This window comes from Amphiprion ocellaris, chromosome 2 (assembly GCF_022539595.1).
Source record: "Amphiprion ocellaris isolate individual 3 ecotype Okinawa chromosome 2, ASM2253959v1, whole genome shotgun sequence".
Classification (NCBI taxonomy): domain Eukaryota; kingdom Metazoa; phylum Chordata; class Actinopteri; family Pomacentridae; genus Amphiprion; species Amphiprion ocellaris.
This window is the reverse complement of record NC_072767.1, coordinates 7,906,748-7,927,403: the sequence shown is the minus strand read 5'-3', so window position 1 is coordinate 7,927,403 and position 20,656 is coordinate 7,906,748.

The following is a 20,656-nucleotide window of genomic DNA, read 5'->3' as shown; positions in this document are numbered from 1 at the left end:
TGGAACATCCTGTCTAATGTTCCAAGGATGTTCTCAGTGTGTTGTTGAGGAAAACATGATAGAAATTTCTTCTATGAAACATTCTTACAATGTTCGATGATAACAAAGGAGGAACATTCTCAAACAACATTTAAAAAATGATTTTAAGATGTTATCGAGACCTCGGATGACTTTTTTAAAAAGATGTTCCTGTAATGTGGAACAAAGGTGGAACAATGCTTTGAGGATGTTGCTGAGGGAACACATTATGGAACGTTCTTCTATAAACTAATCTTACAATAAATTTAATGTTCTAAGATAACAAAGTAGGAACGTTCTAAACATTAAAAAAATGTTAGTTTGAGAACTTTTGAGATGATTTTTATAAAATGTTCCTGTGATGTGATAAATCAACAAAGGTGGAATATTCTGGCTGCAATGTTGTGAGGATGTTTTGGTGTTATGCTGTCAAGGGAAAATGTTCTCACAGTGTTCCATGTCAACGAATGAAGAATGTTCAGATGTTCAGCAGTGTTATTTTTAGAACATTTTAGTTATCCTGCTTTTGAGAAGAACATTTTAGGAACTAAAAGAAAACTAAAAATATATATAAAAAGGTGGAACATTCTGACTGAAATGTTCTGAGGATGTTGCTGAGGGAACATATTCTAGAATCTATGAAATGGTCCCACAGTGTTCCAGGAAGAACAATCCAGTGCAACAATGAGTTCTAAAAAAAACGCTGAAACACAACGGTCTCTAAACAATCACCAAACATTTGTAGAACATCTTTAGTTATCCAACTTTTAATAAGAGCATTCTGGGAACTAAAAGAAAACTAAAAAGTAGATTTAAAAAGTTGGAACATTCTATCTGCAACATTCTGAGGATGTTGTTGAGGGAACATATTGTAGAATCTAGAAAACATTCCCACAATGTTCTGGGAAGAACAATCCAATGCAACATTGAGTTTTGAAAATGCTGAAGCACAACGGTCTCCAAACAGTCACCAAACATTTTTAGAATATCTTTAGTTATCCAACCTTTCATAAGAACATTCTGGGAACTAAAAGAAAACTACTCACTGAAAACATTAATAGAACTCTGCAGAACTTTTTCTGAATCTTCCTTGCAGCATGTGTCTGTTTTAGAACATGCGTGTTTGTTTCTCAAGCTGCTACCAGGCGATACTCGCTGCTCTGCATGTTTTCACCCATAAACTAGTGTATAAATAAGGAACATGCTGTATGGAGCAGAAATTTCTGGCATTTCACATATTTATGTTCCGTCTATCGTGCACCCAACCATCAGGAAGGCGTCTGATTGATCCAAAATTTATTCTGCAGCAGCCGACAACCAACAACCACAAACATACAGTCGGAGTCATAAAGAACCATCTTCAGCGTGAACGAAGGAACCCTGCAGCAGATGGTTTGGAAGCCACAGAGGCCGAACGAGAGCGAGACAGAATCCACAGAAGAACAGAGATCTCCAAAATGCTTGAAAAACTAGAGCTAACGCCAACTTCTACAACAAACTCGAACCCTGCATTACATATACATCTTCAATTTTGCAGGAGACGTCTTACATCCAGTTAAAAATGCTCTAAAAACTAAAATATTTGCAGGTTTGGTAGGTTCAAACTACGTAAGGATCATTCCACAACTAGAGGATATTTGGGTTTCAAAATGTTTGAAAAATACACCTTCTTTTTTTTTTTTACAGTTTCCTGCTACATATTCATCAATAATAGGTAATGAACTATCAAAGGCTTGATTGGCTCAGCTTCCACATCAATGGTAGCATTTTTATTCCATGTTTTATTTGTTGTTTGCTAACCCTACTCTAATCACAGTAACAGGGTTGCTAATCCATGCTAATGTTAGCTTTTTATCAGCAGTAGAAGCTAGATATTTAGCTGCTGTTACTGCTGACCAAGAGGACAAACTTACTGATGGAAAACAGTCAAAAGAATGAGTCTGATCCTGATAATATGAGGTAGAGTGAGACATTCAATCAAGGCTGACAATGTTATGAAAATATGAAAAATAGAACAGAGGACATAGCTTTGCTCTACCTATTCTTTAGGAAAACTGTTTGATGATGTTAATTCCAGTGTATCATGTTATTCACTGTTTTCTTCTTCTTCTACCAGCTAAAAAGGTTTTGCTAGCATGTTGTGGTACACATGCATGATAATTATTATTTAAAATATTATATTGATTAAAAAAAGTTCCCTCAATTACAAGAGACATCGATGCAAAAAATTAAACCAAAAAAGGAGATTTAAATTTCATTTGAACTGTTTTATTAGAGATTCAGTTTGGTCATCAGGGGGGTGGGACAAAAGAAAAATGGCATTTTAGTGGGAACTGCAGACTTGTTTGGTATTTTTCAAAACATTTTCAAACATTCTTTTCTTCTAGTTTTTTTTTCTTAGATTTGGTCTCAGGAGAAGAACATTTACACAACAACTGCATGTTTTAATATTTTGTATGTGGATTATTTGAAATTTGTTGGGTGGGACGTAAAATGTCCTCCACTTCTGGAATGACCCAGATTTTTGTGTTTTTACCAAAATATCGTCAGGTTTTACACTTTATTATATGAGTTTTTGCAGCCTGGTAATGCAATGTCTAGCTGTTTTGGAAGCTGTTCTTGCTGCTGCATTCAAGAATACGCCAGCATCTGAGATTTGAGATTTATGAGTGATGGAAGCTGTAAAACAACAAACCTCTGATTCCCTTAGAGAATGCACAGAGCATCTATTAAACCTAATCATTAAAGAATTTATCAGCATCTTTCTTTCACTTTGAATCATGCATTAAAGCATCAGAATGACATATGGTGAGAAATGCTGGTAGCAAAGAAGATTCTGTGATTGTATTGAAATTCAGGCAGGAGTTGTGAAGATATTTAAATGTAATCGATTACACTGGTAACTTGGGGTTTTGTGAGCAGCGTGAATCTGAGTTGTAGCTTATTGTGAGTTGTGTTTTATCTCCAAAGTGAGGATTTCAGTGGCGTTTTCTGGTCGTCAGATTGATTCCTTTGGGGATCGGTTTCACCTTCCATAAAATGCTCCATAAACACCCTTTAATCTGCTGCGTTGTATGAAGCGAAGTGTTTCCCCCATACAGCGGCGGAGTAATTAATCGTTTCCTACTTTTCCGATATAATCACTTATGCTATATTTAAACTCCGTGCAGTCTGTGAGATGTTTCCCCAGTGGACAGCAGGACCATCTGTGTTGTCATTTTTTTACTGATGAGACCGGAGCTTCGGTTGCACGATGTTTCTAAACTCGGCCGGTTGCAGCTCCTCTATTGTCTGTTTTCATTTCACAGATTCTGCTTGTTCTCACGGATCAGATGTTTGTTCTCCAGATTGTGGCGTCTAGTAGCCAAACAGCTTAGCGTACATGGTGTTAGCGCTGTCGAACATGAAGACGTGGGGAGGCTTTCTGCATGTGTGTGGTGGAGTGTGCTGTAGGTTCTCGAAGGGTTGTGAAAGTCAAACATGGAACGTTCTACCTACAATCTTCTGAGGATGTTGCTGAGGGAAGACATAATAGAACATCCTTCTAAATAAGACGTTTCCTCAGTGATATCAAAGGATGTTCTTGATGCAATTTTCAGAGAACATTTTCAAGATATTATTGAGACCTTAACAAACGTGGAATGCTCTACCTACAGTCTTCTGAGAATGTTCAGGGGATGTTGTGGAGGGAACACGTGATAGAACATCCTTCTAGAAGATATTTCCTCAGTGATAACAAAAGGTGTTTTTGATGCAACTTTCAGAGAACATTTTCAAGATATTATTCAGATCTTTAAAAATGTGGGACATTCTGGCTGTAATGTTCTGAGGATGTTTTGGGGATGTTGTTGAAGAACACATGATAGAACATTCTTCTATTAACCATATTCCATGATGACTAAGGAAAAGTGTTTTCAAACCAACATTACAAAACTTTTTCCAGATGTTACTGAGACCTCAGATGACAGAAAGTTTGTAGAACGTTCCTGTAATTTGACATATCGAAAGTCGAACATTTTGTTTGGGGAACACTTAGTAGAATGTTGTTCTATAGGATGTTTCCACAATGATAACAAAAAACGTTCTCCATGCAACTTTCAGAGAACATTTTCAAGACATTATTGAGACCTTAAATGTTTAACATTCTGGCTGCAATGTTCTGAGGATGTTTTGGTAATGTTATTGAGGAACACATTATAGAACATTCTTCTATTCTTCCAACATGTTACTGACAATTGAGGAAGAACGTTCTCAAACCAACATTACAAAACTTTTTCACGATGTTATTGAGGCCTCAGATGACAGAATGTTTTTGTTGTTTTGTTCTTGTAATGTGATGGTAGTTAAAGTAGGACATTTTGTCTTTTTGTTGAGGGAACACATATAGAACATTCTCCTATAAGATGTTTCCTCAGTATAAGAATGTTCCCCATGCAACTTTCAGAGAATGTTTTCAAGACATTATTGAGAACTTAACAAAGGTGGAACATTCTGGCTCCACTGTTGTTGAGGAACACATTACAGAACATTCTTCTATTAACTATAATGTTCCATGATAATTAAGGAAGAACGTTACAAAAAGGTTTTACAGGTGTTATTGAGGCCGCAGATGACAAAATGTTTTTATAACGTTCCTGTAATGTGATGATAGTTAAGGTAGAATATTTTGCCTTTTTGTTGAGGGAACACTTAGTAGAACGTTCCACTATAAGATGTTTCAGTTATAACAAATAAAGGATGTTCTGAATGCAACATTCAAGACTTATTTTCCAGACGTTATTGAGACCTTGGACGACAGAACATTCTAAGATTTTCTTGTTCTGTGATAAATCATCAAACGTGGAACATTCTGGCTGCAATGTTCTAAAGATGTTTTGAGGATGTCGTTGAGGGAACAAATAGTAGAATCTACAAACGTGAAGGCGTAACAGTGTTCTTTTTAGAACATCTTTAGTTATCCCGTCTTTAAATATTTTGGGTACTAAAAGGAAACTCCCAGCTGAAAACATTTGTAGAACTTTGCAGAATGTTTTATTATGTTCTTGTAATGTGATATATTAAAGGTGGAACCTTTTGCTCTTTGTTTTGAAGGCACACAATAGAACGTTCCTCTATAAGATGTTTCCACAACGATAACAACAAATGTTCTCGATGCAACATTCAGAAAATGTTTTAAAGATGTTATCAAGATCTTAGACAACATAATGATTTCTAAAAACTGTTCCAGTAATGTGATATACTAACAAAAGTGGAACATTCTGCAAATGTCTGAGGATGCTTTGGAGATGTTGTTGAAGGAACGCATGATAGAACGTTCTTCTATTCACCATGTTCCATGATGAGTAAGGAAAAATGGTCTCAAACAAACATTACAAAACTTTTTCACGATGTTATTGATTCCTCAGATGCCGGAATATTTTTAGAACGTTCCTGCAATATGATTTATGAGAGGGCGAACGTTTTTCTTCCTTTTTGTTGACGAAACACTTAAAAAACACGTTCTACTGTAAGACATTTGCAATGTGACAACAAATGACGTTCTTTCACGAAGCATTTTCAAGATGACTTTAACACAGGTGGAACATTCTACTGGCAATGTTCTGAGGATGTTTTGGGGATGTTATGTTATAGAATCTATGAAACGTCCCCACAATGTCCAATAATAAAGAAAGAACATTCACAGTGCCAGATTTAGTTGTGAAAACTTTGGAGCATAACAGTCTAACAGTATTAAAACCAGACATTTTTAGAACATTTTGAGTCGTCCTGCCCTTTAGAGAACATTTTTAGAACTAAAAAAACTCCTTCTTGCAGAATGTGTCTGTTTAAGAACATGCATGTTTGTTTACTTGCCCTTTTTTAGAACATCTTTCGTTCTCCTGCCTTTTAAGAACATTTAAAAGAAAACTTCCTGCTGAAAACAGCAGCAGAACTTTGCACAACTTTGTTTTCTTAGAATATTGATTGAACAATACATAATTACCTCTCACTGTTTGACAGCTTGAATGTTTTTGTTTCTGCAAATTGTCTTTAGGAAAGGAGTTCGGGAGATGAGTTGTTTTCTTTCCTTACATGAATTTGTGGTAAAAAATATGCGTGTTCTTCCAGGATGAGATATGCAGAGCTGATAATGTTGTCATTACATCATCTCAGGGCTGTAATCGCTGCCAAACGTGCCTCAACTAAACATCAACTCCAAGCGTTTATATTTTTATTTATTTGATGTCAATTCATCGTGTTTTTCTCGGCTTATCGGCCTCTGAAGTTATAATCCATCCTCTGTGATTCACACTCTCAAAACAAGAACAAGATGGGAAAAAAAAATCTGCGTGAGAATTTATCACATGTACGAGTTCCCTCATATAATTGCGTTTTAATCTGCCGTACTGCCAGCTTTCTGCAAAAACCCGGCAAATTAACCCTTTGCCAATTAGCATAGATAAGTGACACCAGGCCTTCTGCCCCACTGGCTCTGATCGGATTTTACGGAGGTCAACTGTAGATGGCAGGAGGGCGGCGAAATAAAAGCGACGAGTGAAATCCTGATGCAACATTTCATCTCGACGAGGCCAGATAGAGCCTATAATGGAAAGCAGATGCTGGAAACGCCTCCGCACTCGGCCCATCAGCATGCACAGCATCGGACGAGAACCTCCGCGAGTCTTGCGGGATTCCACCGTCTTTCTCACATTTTAACTAAACCCTTCCTCGGAGCAGGGATAGCGTAAAGAGATGTCAGATCCAAAGAAAGGCGGCAGGATCTGCAGCATCACCACCGGGCTGCCAGGAGACTTTAATCACACCGTAGCGTCCACCAGCCCGTCGCTTTGCTGCAGAACCTCGGCACACTGGAAGCTCTCGGTCTCTCCCCGCCGCGAGTCTCTGCAGACCGTCTTTGATTGACCCAATTAGGCGAGTCCACCGAGTGCTGCTCGCTGCTTATTAGTGTTTCACATCGGCTTAATCACGGGACGTGGTACGTGAACGAGGTGCAGAGCGGACCCGGCAGAAGGCCTCCTTTCAAGTGCAAATGAAACCAAAGCATGGTAACCGGTGGCAACTTCAGCAGCTGCTATCAAAACAAGTCCCCGATATGGAGAGATGTTTAACCCGTAGATCAGGGGTGTCAAACATGCGGCCCGCGGGCCAAAACCGGCCCTCCAGATGGTCCAATCTGGCCCTCAAAGTGTAAAAATTACAGAGAAGTCATTAACTGTAAAAACTATAAATTTAAAATAATTTCTAGACCATATCAAGCTGTTTTGAAGTAAAATGCTAGATTGCTCTTTGTTCTTTTGTCGTTTTGGGACTCATTTTTGTAAAATTTTTAATTTTTAAAATATTTTTTGTTTGATTGTTTTCATTTGTCTCATGTTTTTGTTGTTTTGTGTATTTTTTTTGCCTAGCTTGTGTTGTCTATTTTTTGTCGTTCTGTTTCTCGCTTTTGTAATTTTTTTTTCATTTTTGTACATTTTTTGTCACTTTATAACATTTTTGTCACATTTTTTTCTCTTTTTTTGTTTTGTTTCATGTCTGTCTCATTTTGTCATTGCTTCTCATTTTTGTCATATTGTGTCTCATTTTCCTAATACTTTGTTACTTTGTTGTTATTACTTGTTTTTGTTGTTATTTGTCTTTTTTGTCTGACTTCTGTTTGTCTCATGATTTTGTCGTTTTGTTTCTTGTTTTTGTTATGTGTTTCCGTTTTGTCTTGCTTGTGTTTTTTGTCTTTTGTCATTTTGTGGTTTGCTTTATTCAACAAACAAGAAAAATATTCAGAGAGTGCAGTCCTCCTCCAAGGCTGTTCATTCCCCGATATGGCATTGTCAGAAATGCAGCATTTGTTTATTAGTTATTGATGATCAGAAACCATGGCAACATAGAATGTGTCCATTTAATATAGATGTACCCACAAACAAAATGACCTTGCGCTGAACACAGGCGTGTGTTATGCATGTGTACGTTATGTACAGATACCAAATTGCGTGACCTAAAGATGTAGTGGGCGGTGGGAATTGATGGGACTCAGAAACACCCCACAATTTAATCAATTATTCCTTGGATCATTTCTGTCTGATAAGTCCTCAGTGGTGGATTTGTAGTAGGATCACAATCATGTGATCATCAGCAGGCAGCTGATGTAGTGTTCACTTGTTGTCATGGTTACAGTGACGTCGTGCTGCTATCTCACAATGATACAGAAATCTTTAACAAATCCGTGGATCCAGACTACAAGCCGCGTCACTGCCAAAATCTAATCACTTGCTCCTTGTGTCATTTCTGATCTTGCTTGAAATTTTCATCCAAATCCATTTGTCCATTTTTGAGTAATGTTGCGCATAGACGGAATAACAGACAGACAAATGTACACAGATTGTCACATAACTCCGCTGCGTTCCTTGGCGGAGTAATAAATGCACACATGCGCGCACACACACACACACACACACACACACACACACACACACACATAAACACAAACACACTTGATACATAGACTAATGGTAGCTACCTTAGTTGGCTAGCTAATGTCAGCTAACTACCCCTCGATTAATGAAAGAAAAGCCCACAATGGTCACAGAAATAAGTAAATAAGTAATAATAAATTAAAATTCTATTATTAACCAATAAATTAACCAATGAAAATCAGACATTGCTTTAGAACCGTGGTTTAACTGACTTATTTTAAAAAATAAACTCACAAAACAGGTCTGACAGACACATTTTTTTTCTGAGGTAAAAGTGTCGATAAACCTTCCATGTATCAGGTCTAGCTGTGTAAAATAATCCTCCTGCAGGGCACTTATGTAATACAAATATGATAATTTCTTAGAAATATAAAAGGAAACTTAAAATTTTAAATAGAATGCTGTCAAAAACATGTACGGTGAGGAATACCTGGAATATGAAATAATAAAAACTTTTCATTCCAGAGATATTGCAAGAAAACGACCTCCCCGGGTCATTGCTGACCCACTGATGCATCTAAGGGTGAAGATGTCTTGTGAGGTGCAGTAGGGCTACCTCTCTGCTGTTATTATATTAATTCTAAAACCATCTCGGCTTCTCCCCGGTGACAGCTTTAACATTTTTATTTAAAATGCGTGGCATTTGTGACATTCTTTCAATACATAATGAAGCAGTATTTTATGAGGCGAGCTGCAGGAGAAGCCGGATGTGAGCGGATTCACGTTGCAGGTTGAATTCCCCGGTGTCGGCGGATTGGAGGGGAAAAGGTAATTTGTGAGGAGACCTACCTGCCAAGATGATGAAGAGTTCTCCTTTGTTGATTTTCCCAAAAGTGTCTCCCAGTCAGGAGTCATAAGAGAATGGAGCTTACAGTGACACCTTGACTGGCATTAAGGGAGGGCTGGTCCTTCCTTGAAGCGCGCTGAGTGTTTAAAATAAAGAATATCATTATGTTTTGATAGGAATTCTCTGTCATTTGCGGAGGTAATTCCTCTTCTCGCTGTGACACCATTGCCTTTGGGCTTACTGTATGACAGTATTTGTAAATAGATTAAACTTTCCTTAAGGAATGCAGTAGGCGCTCCGACTAGTCTGCTTTATTTGTGTTCCTGCTGTTTAAACCGTTATTGATGTGTGCAGCTTTAACCCACAGCTTCAGAATATTGTATTATTTAAAGAGTCATTATAGGAAACCCTAGAGAATAAAGTTTTTAAAAGTTCAAACCTGCCAGGTTTCCAGAGGATAATTTCTGCATTTTTAAAGTTCTGTTTTGACCATTTATTCTTTGTCATTGATGTTTGGAGTGTTTTTGTTGTTTTTGGTGCATCAGACTGTGACTAAGATAGTTTTGTCTAAAATCTAAAAACATTTTGGACGTGGCATGTTTGTTTTATTGGGTTCAGCCAGGTGTTTACCGAGCTCAGGTTTCATGGCCATTTTTAGGGGTTTAGAGGAAAAGAACGAAATCTTTTGAAGTTATGTCAACTTCTAATGAAATGATGTTCAATCAAGAAGCTATTTTTTAATTTCTTGCTAGAAAAACACGAATCTGTAGTAGATTAAGTTCAAGTTGTTTAACGTTTCCATGTTAATGAGTAGTTCATTCCTTTGATTTACTTTAAGATTATTGTTCCTGGTACACTGTAAAAAAAAAAAAAGGATAATATTTGAGCACCTGGAGCACCAAAAGATACTGTAAAATAACAGATTATAACTGTCTCATAAAATACCATCATTTTTTAAAATATATAATTGTTTTTTGCCTTAATTTTACATTAGGATGTATATATTTTGGGGCTTTTTAACATCAAATAAAGGATATTTACGTCTAAGTATAAAAACACATTTTTATACTACTACCATTAAATAATATTAATTTAAGTAATAACAATAATTATATTATTATTATTTCATAATAAATTATAATAAATAGAATTTTAAATAATTAGAATTATTATTATTTAGAATGTATTGTTATTATTAATATTGTTACAATTGATATAAAAAATCTTATTAAAATTCTTATAAAACATGTTTACTAATATTACTAATATGATACTACTACTAAAGATCATAATATTTGTTATTATTATTATCATTATTATTATTATTCTTTAGTGTTGTTATCATAACAATAATAACTGTGTATAATTGTAATAATATTACACAAGAGTATAATATTAAATGATTTAATCATAATAATTTATTATTATTATTATTATTATTATTATTATTATTATTATTATTATTATTATTATTATTATTATTATTATTATTATTATTATTATTATTATTGTTGTTATTATTAATTACTATTGTTATTTAAATTGTTCTACAATTATTATTAGGAATATTACGCAAATAAATATAGTGTAGAAAAATGTAAATCTTCGGTTGTCATTCTTAGTGATGACAGTAAAAAATACCTCATAACATTTCCACAATATTTCGACTTATTTTGTGTATTTACCATAATTAATACCACATTTTATTACATTTGCCAACTTTAAAACTTCAGTTGCCCCAGTGTCTAGTAGAGAAGACTTAAAATCCTGACCTCAAGGTGGAAAAAATTTTAAAATCAAGCGAATTTCATTAAGTTTCCTTGACTTAAACTTCATTTTAAATCAACTAATACAAAAATTTGAGTTCAAATGACATGTAATATTAAGTTGGCGCAGCATTATTATGTCAACGCGACTCTTGAAGGATCTATTTTTCAATTACTTGATAGTATAAACACAAATGTAAGTAGATTTAGATAATATTTACGCACCTGGTGCACTAAAAATACTGTAAAATAACAGATTAGAATTGTCTCATAACAACACTATAATTTTCTATTCTTAAAATATATTTTTTGCCTTAATTTTACATTAGGATGTATATATTTTGGGGTTTTTATTATTAAATAAATTTTAATATTTATTATTAAATAAAGAAAGGATATTTACATGTAAAAAAACACATTTCATACTTCTACTACTACCAATAATAATAATAATAATAATGATTATAATAATAGTAATAATAATAATAATAATAATAATAATAATAATAATAATAGTTTAGTATTATATATTATTAGTGTTATCATAGTAACAATATATAATAATATTATGATACAACAGTATTTTAATTAAATGATAAATAATATTTGTCATTGTTGTTATTACTATTTTGTAATTATATCATTAAAATTGCTATAAAATTATTATTACAAATATTTTGAAACATTTTATTATACTACTATTAATAATAGTAGTAACAATAACAATTTAGTGTTGTTATTGTTATAAAAAGAGCAATAACAATCTATAATAATATTGTTATACAACAGTATAATATTAATTAAAGAATAAATAATATTACTTTAATCAGTTTCTATTATTATTATTATTATTATTGTTGTCACTTATTTTACACAACTACTAACAGCAGTAATAATAATAATAATAGTAGTAGTAGTAATAACAATAATAAGAGTAGTAGAAATAATAATAATTTATTCTATTCTATAGTTCTAATAATATAGATATAAAATATCTAGTAATATTCTATATCTAGTCTATTTAGATCATTAAATGGTGATTTTTATGCAGTGCTGCAGTGATCAGCTCTCATGTTGTCCATCAGGCTGTGTGTAGGAAGCAGGGCTGATTAGAAAATGACACTTTAAGAATGATTTGAAGTGTGATGAAGTAGGTGTGAGCTAATTATTCAGGTCAGCGGCGGGCACATTTTTTAAAAACTCCTGCTGGTAAATCTATTTGCTCTCCTGTATGTTGCACTTGCTAACCTGAGCTTTCTGCTGTTGGATTTAACCGTACGAACACTTTGAACGAGGAGGCCTGGAACTGAAATGACATAATTTCAGCGGCGGCGGCGTCACATTTGCCGTTAGGTGTTTGTGCAGGAGTACTTAAATGTTTCACACATGCAGAGATGTAGACAGGTGTTGTTTTAACAAACAGCATGCACCTGAGCACATCCCTTAAGTGAGACGCAGTCAGGAAGACATCTGTCAGGAGGAGACGGAGGTCGGCCCAGAGGAACTCTCACCATCACCGCTGCATCTCAGACGTGCTGTCAAACTTTCCTGACGGCACAACGTGCTCGTTTGGTACCGATCAAATTTAATTAGAAGTTGTAAAGGCTTTGAGACACGCCTCCTTTCAGCTGCAGCCGCACTTTATGTCAGGGGTGTCCAACATGCGGCCCGTGGGCCAAAAGCGGCCCTCCAGAGGGTCCAATCCGGCCCTCAAAGTGTAAAAATTACAGAGAAGACATTAACTGCAGATTGTATATTAATGAAACTATAAATTTAAAATAATTTCAAGACCATGACAAGTTGTTCAGATCATAAAGTAAAATACTAGATTGTTCATTGTTCTTTTGTCATTTTGTGTCTCATTTTTGTAATGTTTCGTCTTGTTGTTTTTTTGTCTTTTTTTTGTCTGACTTGTCATTTGTTTCGTGTTTTTGTCATTTTGTGTTTTGCTTTCTTTGTTGCTTTGTGCATCATTTTTGTTTCTTTTTTGCCATTTTCTCGCTCATTTTTGTCCATTTTTGTCACTTTGTAACTTTTTTCTCTAATATTTGTCTCTTTTGTTTCATGTCATCTGTCTCATTTTTTGTTACTTTGTGTCTCATTTTTGCAGTTTTATCTTTTTTGTTTTTTGTTGTTTCTCACATTTTTGTAGTTTTGTTTCTTGTTTTTGTCATTTTGTGTTTCCTTTTTGTCAGGTTTATGTTTTTTGTCCTTTTTTGTAACTTTAGTTTTCCGTTATTCATTCATATTGATGTAGGAGGATGTAAATGTTGATATGTGATTATTGTTTGCAGTGATTGTGGTACATTGTAAAGAAAAATTACATTCAGATAAAAATTTTTCAGACAACAGACTTTATTCAACCAGTAAAAATAATAACAATATTATAAATAGTAGTAGTTATATACAGGTTATTGTTTTTAGTGCTAAAAGTACACTGTTAAAAAAAATTATATAAATGCTAATATTTGAATAGTAATTATATTTATAATTTTATATTTATAATAATATTCATAATAATAGTAATTATATAATAATAATAATATAAAAATATTGATGTCCAATTATTGCTCTTAGAGATGATGGTACACTGTAAAAAGATAATATTTAGATGCGAATATTTAGATAGTGAAACAGCAACAAAATATTATTATTATTATTATTATTATTATTATTATTATTATTATTAATATTTAATAATAATAATAATTATAATTATTATTATTATTATCATTATATAGTTGTAATGTTGAAAAATACTGATGTGCAATGTTGGCTCTGAGTGATGTTGGTACACTGTAAAAAATGTAACATTTAAATGCAAAATTTTGATAAAACTATAATAATCATATTAATAATTATAATAATAGTAATTGTACATATTAAAATGTTATAAATGGAATGATTCTGCTTAGTGATGGTGGCACACTGTAAAAAATGATATTTAAATAATAAAACACAAAACACAAAAATAGTAATATTAATAATAATAGTAATTATATATAGTAGTATTTTTGAAAATTATTCATGTGCAATTATTGCTTTTAGTGATGATGGTACAGTGTAAAAAATTATATTTAGATGTAAATATTTATATAATGAAACATTATTCTAATATATTTACATAAAAAATAATATATAACAACAATAATGCAGAAAGCTGATGCATGATTATTGTTAGGTGATGATGGTACACTGCAAAAAAGAACCAGACAATAATAATAATAATAGCAATAATGTTGCATAATGCTATTGTTATTAGTGATGATGGTCCCTGGGCTGCCACAAAATAATATAAAATACAAGAAAATTAAATAAAACCTATATAAATTGTATTTTAAAAAAATATATATATGTATAGACATTTTTTATAAATAAATAAATTTTCCCGCCATAATTTTACACATGGATGTGTATGTTTTTTTTTGCTTTTCAATGTGACATTTACACATGTAAAAACAAGGACATTACTAAATTAATAATGTAAAACCCATTCATTCAACAATTTTATTGCATAAGCTTGCAGAATCACACAAGAAATCACTCTTTTAACAAGTACACCAACCGAATCTAACATTTATTTATTATTAATTAGATTTCTAAGGTAATTTATCTTAAATTTTTCGCTGAAGTGTCTCCGGCAGAGAAAGTGTCTGGTCTCCATGATGGCGTCTGTCGGGGAGTGACTCCCTCTCACTCTCGTCACCGGCGCTGTGTCTCGTGTCTCCCCTCGGACTGCATTAGTGTCAGCGTGCACTCATTGTGTGTAATCATTGCTTTGTCTCTGGTGCATCGACACACACCTCGCTGCGTGCAACTTCCTGCTGTCCCAGCGGTCCTCCACCCCCCCAAAACCAAAACCCAACCACCAACCACCAAATCTCTCGCCGTCGCCGCGCCGCCGAGCCCCGCACCTAAAGGGATTGCTGTCACGCTGAAAAGGCCGCGCTTTCTACGCCTGACAACTTGCGCGTTTGTGCGCCGTGATGCAAATGTTTCCCCACTGATATTGTTTTGTCACTTAATGGTGACCCCCGCCAGTGCGCCATTAAGAGCCCCGGCGTTCCACAGCCGCACAGACCCGAGGCGTTGCTGAAAAAAAAAAAAACCTCGTCCCCGTAGGACATTTTCCATACTTGTCCTTCTTGTTATCTGCGTGCCATTGTGTTGCCGCACAAACCCATTTTCTGCTTTATTCGTCCCCTGCTGAATGATTTGGCTGGGAACCCGTGGAGGGGGATGACAAGAGCCCTTCGCCACTTTTCTCCCCCGAAAACTTTCTGCTTTTGTCTGCGCTGTTATTTCTGTGTTAAGATGACACCTGGGAATAATCCTAGGGGGGTTGACATAAATGGAATTCAAATTAACTGGATTAAATGCCATAATCATAACAGGCATAATAACTATTACAACTTTGGATGTGTTTTGATCATGTCCCTCATTTCATTTTCAAGTTTTTATTTTTTTCCTCTGTGTGTGTGTTTGTGTGTCTGTTAGCTCTGAGTAAATGAGCATATTTTGGAGTAAAACTGTAAATGGAAATAGCTTTTAGATACGAGAAAGATGCATTAGGAAGTCAGAAAAATACTTTTTAAGAAAATACACTTGAGCATCAATTCAGTTTTTATGAATTTAGACAATCAGCTCTGAATAAAGCAACATTTTTTGTAGTAAAACTAAATGGAAATAGCTTTTAGATATGAATAACAAGTCAAAAACTACTTAAAAAAAATACAGTTGGACCACTTGTTCATAAACCCAATTATTAAGAATTTAGACACATATAAATGATTAAAATGAACATATTTAGCAGTGAACCTGTAAATGTAAATAGCTTTTAGATACAAGAAAGACTCACTAACAAGTCAAAAAACTACTTTTTGAAAAAATACACCTGTGCATGAGCTCAATTTTTATGTATTGAAACACTAATTATGATTGATTAGACCCAAAAAAACATCATATGTGATTACTACTGGGGACTTTTTAAAAAAAAATACAGTTGGACTACTTGTGCATAAACCTAGTTATTATGATTTTAGACACTTATAATTGATTAAAGCATAGTTTTACATGACATAGTGTGTGTTTTTGGCTTTTCAACATGATATTTCAATGTGTAAAAACAATAAAATGTAGATATTTCCAATTTCCAATGTTAGTAGATATAATAGCCTGATGAAAACCCATTCATTCAACTATTTTGTTGTGAAAACTGAATAAATGAGCATATTTTGGAGTAAAACTGTAAATGGAAATAGGTTTTAATAACTTGTTTTTCTTCAAGACAAACATGGTTTTAGTGAGTTATGTTGACTTAACAATGCAGGTAGCTTAATATTGTGTGTAATTTCATCTCAAATTTCTGTGTAAGTTGAGTTTAAACAACATCCATATTGTAGTAAATTAATTAAATTAGCTTGATAACTTCATTATTCTCCACACTGAGGTTCTTATTCACTTTAAAAACTTGTGTTTATGCTGCCAAATATGAAATAATTTAAAATACTACTGATTGTAGAGGAACAACGATGCAACATTGCCACAAAATGGGTGAAATTCCCACCAAGAAACAAAATCACCTCAAAAAGATAAAAGAATCCAGAAAAAACACAAAATAACCACAAAAAGATGCAAAACTACCACAAAAATGGGCACAATTTCCCCTAAGACTATAAATCGCTGCAAAACACATGCGACATCACCACTACAAGGGCCAAAATTCTGACAGAAAGATGCAAAATTGCAACAAAAAGACACAAAATGTTTTAACAAAAATGCTAAATAACCACACAAAATGCAAAATTACCACAGAAAGACACAAAATCCAAAATAAAATATAAAAAATAGGGAAAATTACCCCAAAGACTAAAAATTGCTGCAAAAAAGATGCAATACAGCCACAAAAGCTAGTGAAATTACCACAAAGAAACAAAATCACCACAAAAGGACAAAATGAATCAAGAAAAAAATGCAAACACACAATAAAAAAATACAAAATCAATGCGGAAATAGATATACCAAAAAATGCTGCAAAAAAAAATTAAAATCACTACAAAATGGTCAGTTACACCAAAAAAAATCCAAAATCATCACAAAAAGGACAAAATTACCACAAAAAGTCTAAAATCATCACAAAAAGTGACAAAATTTCCTCAAAAAATGTCAAATTACCACGAAATGGCTAAAATTTCCACAAAAAAAATCCAAAATCACCACAAAAAGGGACAAAACTTTCACAAAAAAATCCAAAATCACAACAAAAAGGGACAAAATTTCCACAAAAAAAATCCTAAATCACCACAAAAAGGGACAAAACTTTCACAAAAAAATCCAAAATCACCACAAAAAGGGACAAAATTTCCACACAAAAAAAGCTAAAAAGCCTTTTCGATATGAGCAAGATGCACCAAGAATTCAGAAAACTTTTTTTTTTAAATACAGTTGGACTACTTGTGCATAAACCCAATTATTAAGAATTTAGACACTTATTATAATTGATCAAACCCAACAAGCATCATGTGCAATTACTACTTACTACTTTTTTAAAAATACAGTTGGACGATTTGTGCATAAACTCAATTACAAACTATTCAGACACTTATTTTAACTGATTAAACCATAATTTTACATGAAGCATTGCATGTTTTTGGCTTTCCAACATGATATTTCAATGTGTAAAAACAATAAAATGTAGATATTTCCAATTTCCAATGTTAATAGATATAATAGCCTGATGAAAACCCATTCATTCAACTATTTTGTTGTGAAAACTGAATAAATGAGCATATTTTGGAGTAAAACTGTGAATGGAAATAGATACGAGTGTGATGCCCCACAAAGTCAAAAACTACTTTTTAAAAAACACACACTCGCGCATAAACCATATTATTATGACTTCAGACACTTATTATAATTGATTAAACCCCAGAAAACATCAGCAGAAACTCGCGTTACATTCGAAACAATTTACATCGAGCATAAACCGCAATAAATCATGTGTTCTAGTTTCTGCGTGCAAACCTACGAGCCATATGGCGCCATATTCTTCTGCTGCCACTTACGGGACTGGCTTGTCGCCATGGCGTCCACAGTTTACCCGGTTACCTGTCACCACCTGAGCTTTGAGAGAGTCCGTGTCAGCAATCACTGTCACCAGTCACATGGTTGTGAATAAATTCTGGTGGTGGCGCTTTGAGCCTTTCACTTTTCCTGGTGGTGTGCAGGCAAAGGCTGTCACAAAACCCTTTTTAGTTAGGAAAAAAAAACATCATTGGTGGAGATTTTTAAAACTTTTCTTGTAATTTATATATATATTTACATCATAATTGTAATTTGGCAGCAGAGACATCACCGTATTGTGAACTGTTATCAATAGAAACACAAACTGGAGAAGGTCGGCTTGCCCTTGAAAGTTAATAACTGTCATTACGGCGTCTAAAGCGATGTATTTTCACAATCGAATTGTGTTTTTTTTTTTTATTTCGAGTGGACATCAAGCCGGGAGCACGAGTAAGCAAGGTTTTCTTGTCATCTTATGAAATGTTCACCAGAGGTCAGAGAGATTAATTGAATATATTCCACTTTTTTCCCCATAAGTGTGTTGCACAACAGCGAGAGGCCTTGTCTTCGTTTTATGCAAAATTTGAGGATGTGTCGAGGGAAAAAAAAAAGCCTACACTGTCTGTTGAAACCTCACTGCTTTCAAGGACGTGCTGTACATAAATACCTGGGGGATGTGGTGTTTTTTTCTTTCCTGCTTAAGACTACATCTTTTACACTATACAGAATGATCCTGTTTGCCTCCCTTTTTTTAATTAATTGCGGGGACTGTGATGCTCGCCGTTTCTAAATAGGTAGCGGAGAGCAGGGAGCCATATGGTGTTGTTTGACATGAAGAAATTAGGCCACCAATGCTGTCTGTTCATTGTCATCAACCCGGCCACCTGCTTTGCTTGTGCAGCGTCGACCCTCCCCACCCCTCCACCGCGGCTGTCCAACTTGTTATGTCTTCATAAAAACAAGCCGGAACTATTCGGGGTACCAGTCAGATTTGGGTTCTGAATAAATGAGCACATTTTGGAGTAAAACTGTGAATGGAAAAGGCTTTTTGATACAAGAAAGATGCAATAACAAGTCGGAAAAGTACCTTTATTAAAAATAGAGTTGGACTACTTGCATAAACCCAATTATTATGAATGTAGACACTTATTATAATTGATTATACCCACCAAAAACACCATCTGTGATTATTCTTATTAGTGATGAATAAATGAGGATATTTAAATACATAATTAGTAGGGCTGTGACTTTAACATGTAAAATTCGATTAATTACAGAAAAAAAACTTCTCAGTTCCGTAATTTCTGGCACACCAGTAACACTGATGAACACTCCATCCCAGTAGGTGGCGGTAATGAACCTAAAGTCTGTTTACCAGTCGCGAAGAAGATGCACAGGAAGCATTTCGTGACGTCAGCGAGTAAGAAAGGTTGGTGAACAGTGAAGGAAGATGAGACCTCATTGAGCTTGTTGGGAGGAAAATTTTCTTTTAAAAATCTTCCTGATGGCAGCTTGGATAAAAGCCTGGTTGTGTGCAAATTGTACAACAAAGAGTTTTCTGATCACAGCAGAACAAGCCGACGGTATCAACTCAATGTAAAACATGTTGCTGTTAGCACCAGAGCTAACGTTAGCTACAACAGTCCAGGTACTGGCTAACGGTGTAGCCATCCCATAATAGACCACTTTTCAAGACATTGAAAGTGCTTGAGTTTACAAAAAGTCTTAAAATGTAGAATATAATCGATATAATTGCTCTTTGAGTTTGCAGTAATCTGTGAATGTAGCAGACAGATGAAAAATGCAGATAAATAGAAATGAAACAAACATTTTCGTTGTTTTAGTTATTATTCCACCAAGTAGGCGAAACCTCGGCAGAGTTAGGTGAGGATCAGAGTTGGTTTGTTTGTTTTTTAATAACTTAATCATAAACTTTTTATATATATATATATATATATATATATATATATATATATATATATATATATATATATATATATATATATATATATATGTTTTTTTTTGTTTAAAATAAAAATTTACATTCCTAAGGAAAGAACCACCAAAATGACACCATTTATCAGACCCAGAAACTATGAAAACAGAATGAATCCATGGATTTTCAGCTTTTTGAAGGTCCTTGAACTACTTATGCTTATATTATGTGCAAAAACCTAAAACTAAATCCAGACTTTCAATCATCAAAATCACTTTATTCCTAGATGTCCCATTTAAATTTTTTTTGTTATAAATTTGAAATTATGAACACATATCTGCCTATTCATTTTAATCGCGTCCCACCATTAATTTAGATACAAGTAAAAAGTCAAAAAAGTACCTTTTTCAAAAATACAGTTGGACTACTTGTGCATAAATCCCAATTATTCTGAATTTAAACACTTATTATACTTGATGAAACCCCAAAAAACATCGTGTAACAACTCTTACTAGTGTTGATGGTTCATTGTATTCAGATACATCAGAAAATACTGTAAAATAACAGAAAATTACCGTGTTAGCTCTAAATAAATGAGCATAGTTTGGAGTAAAACTGT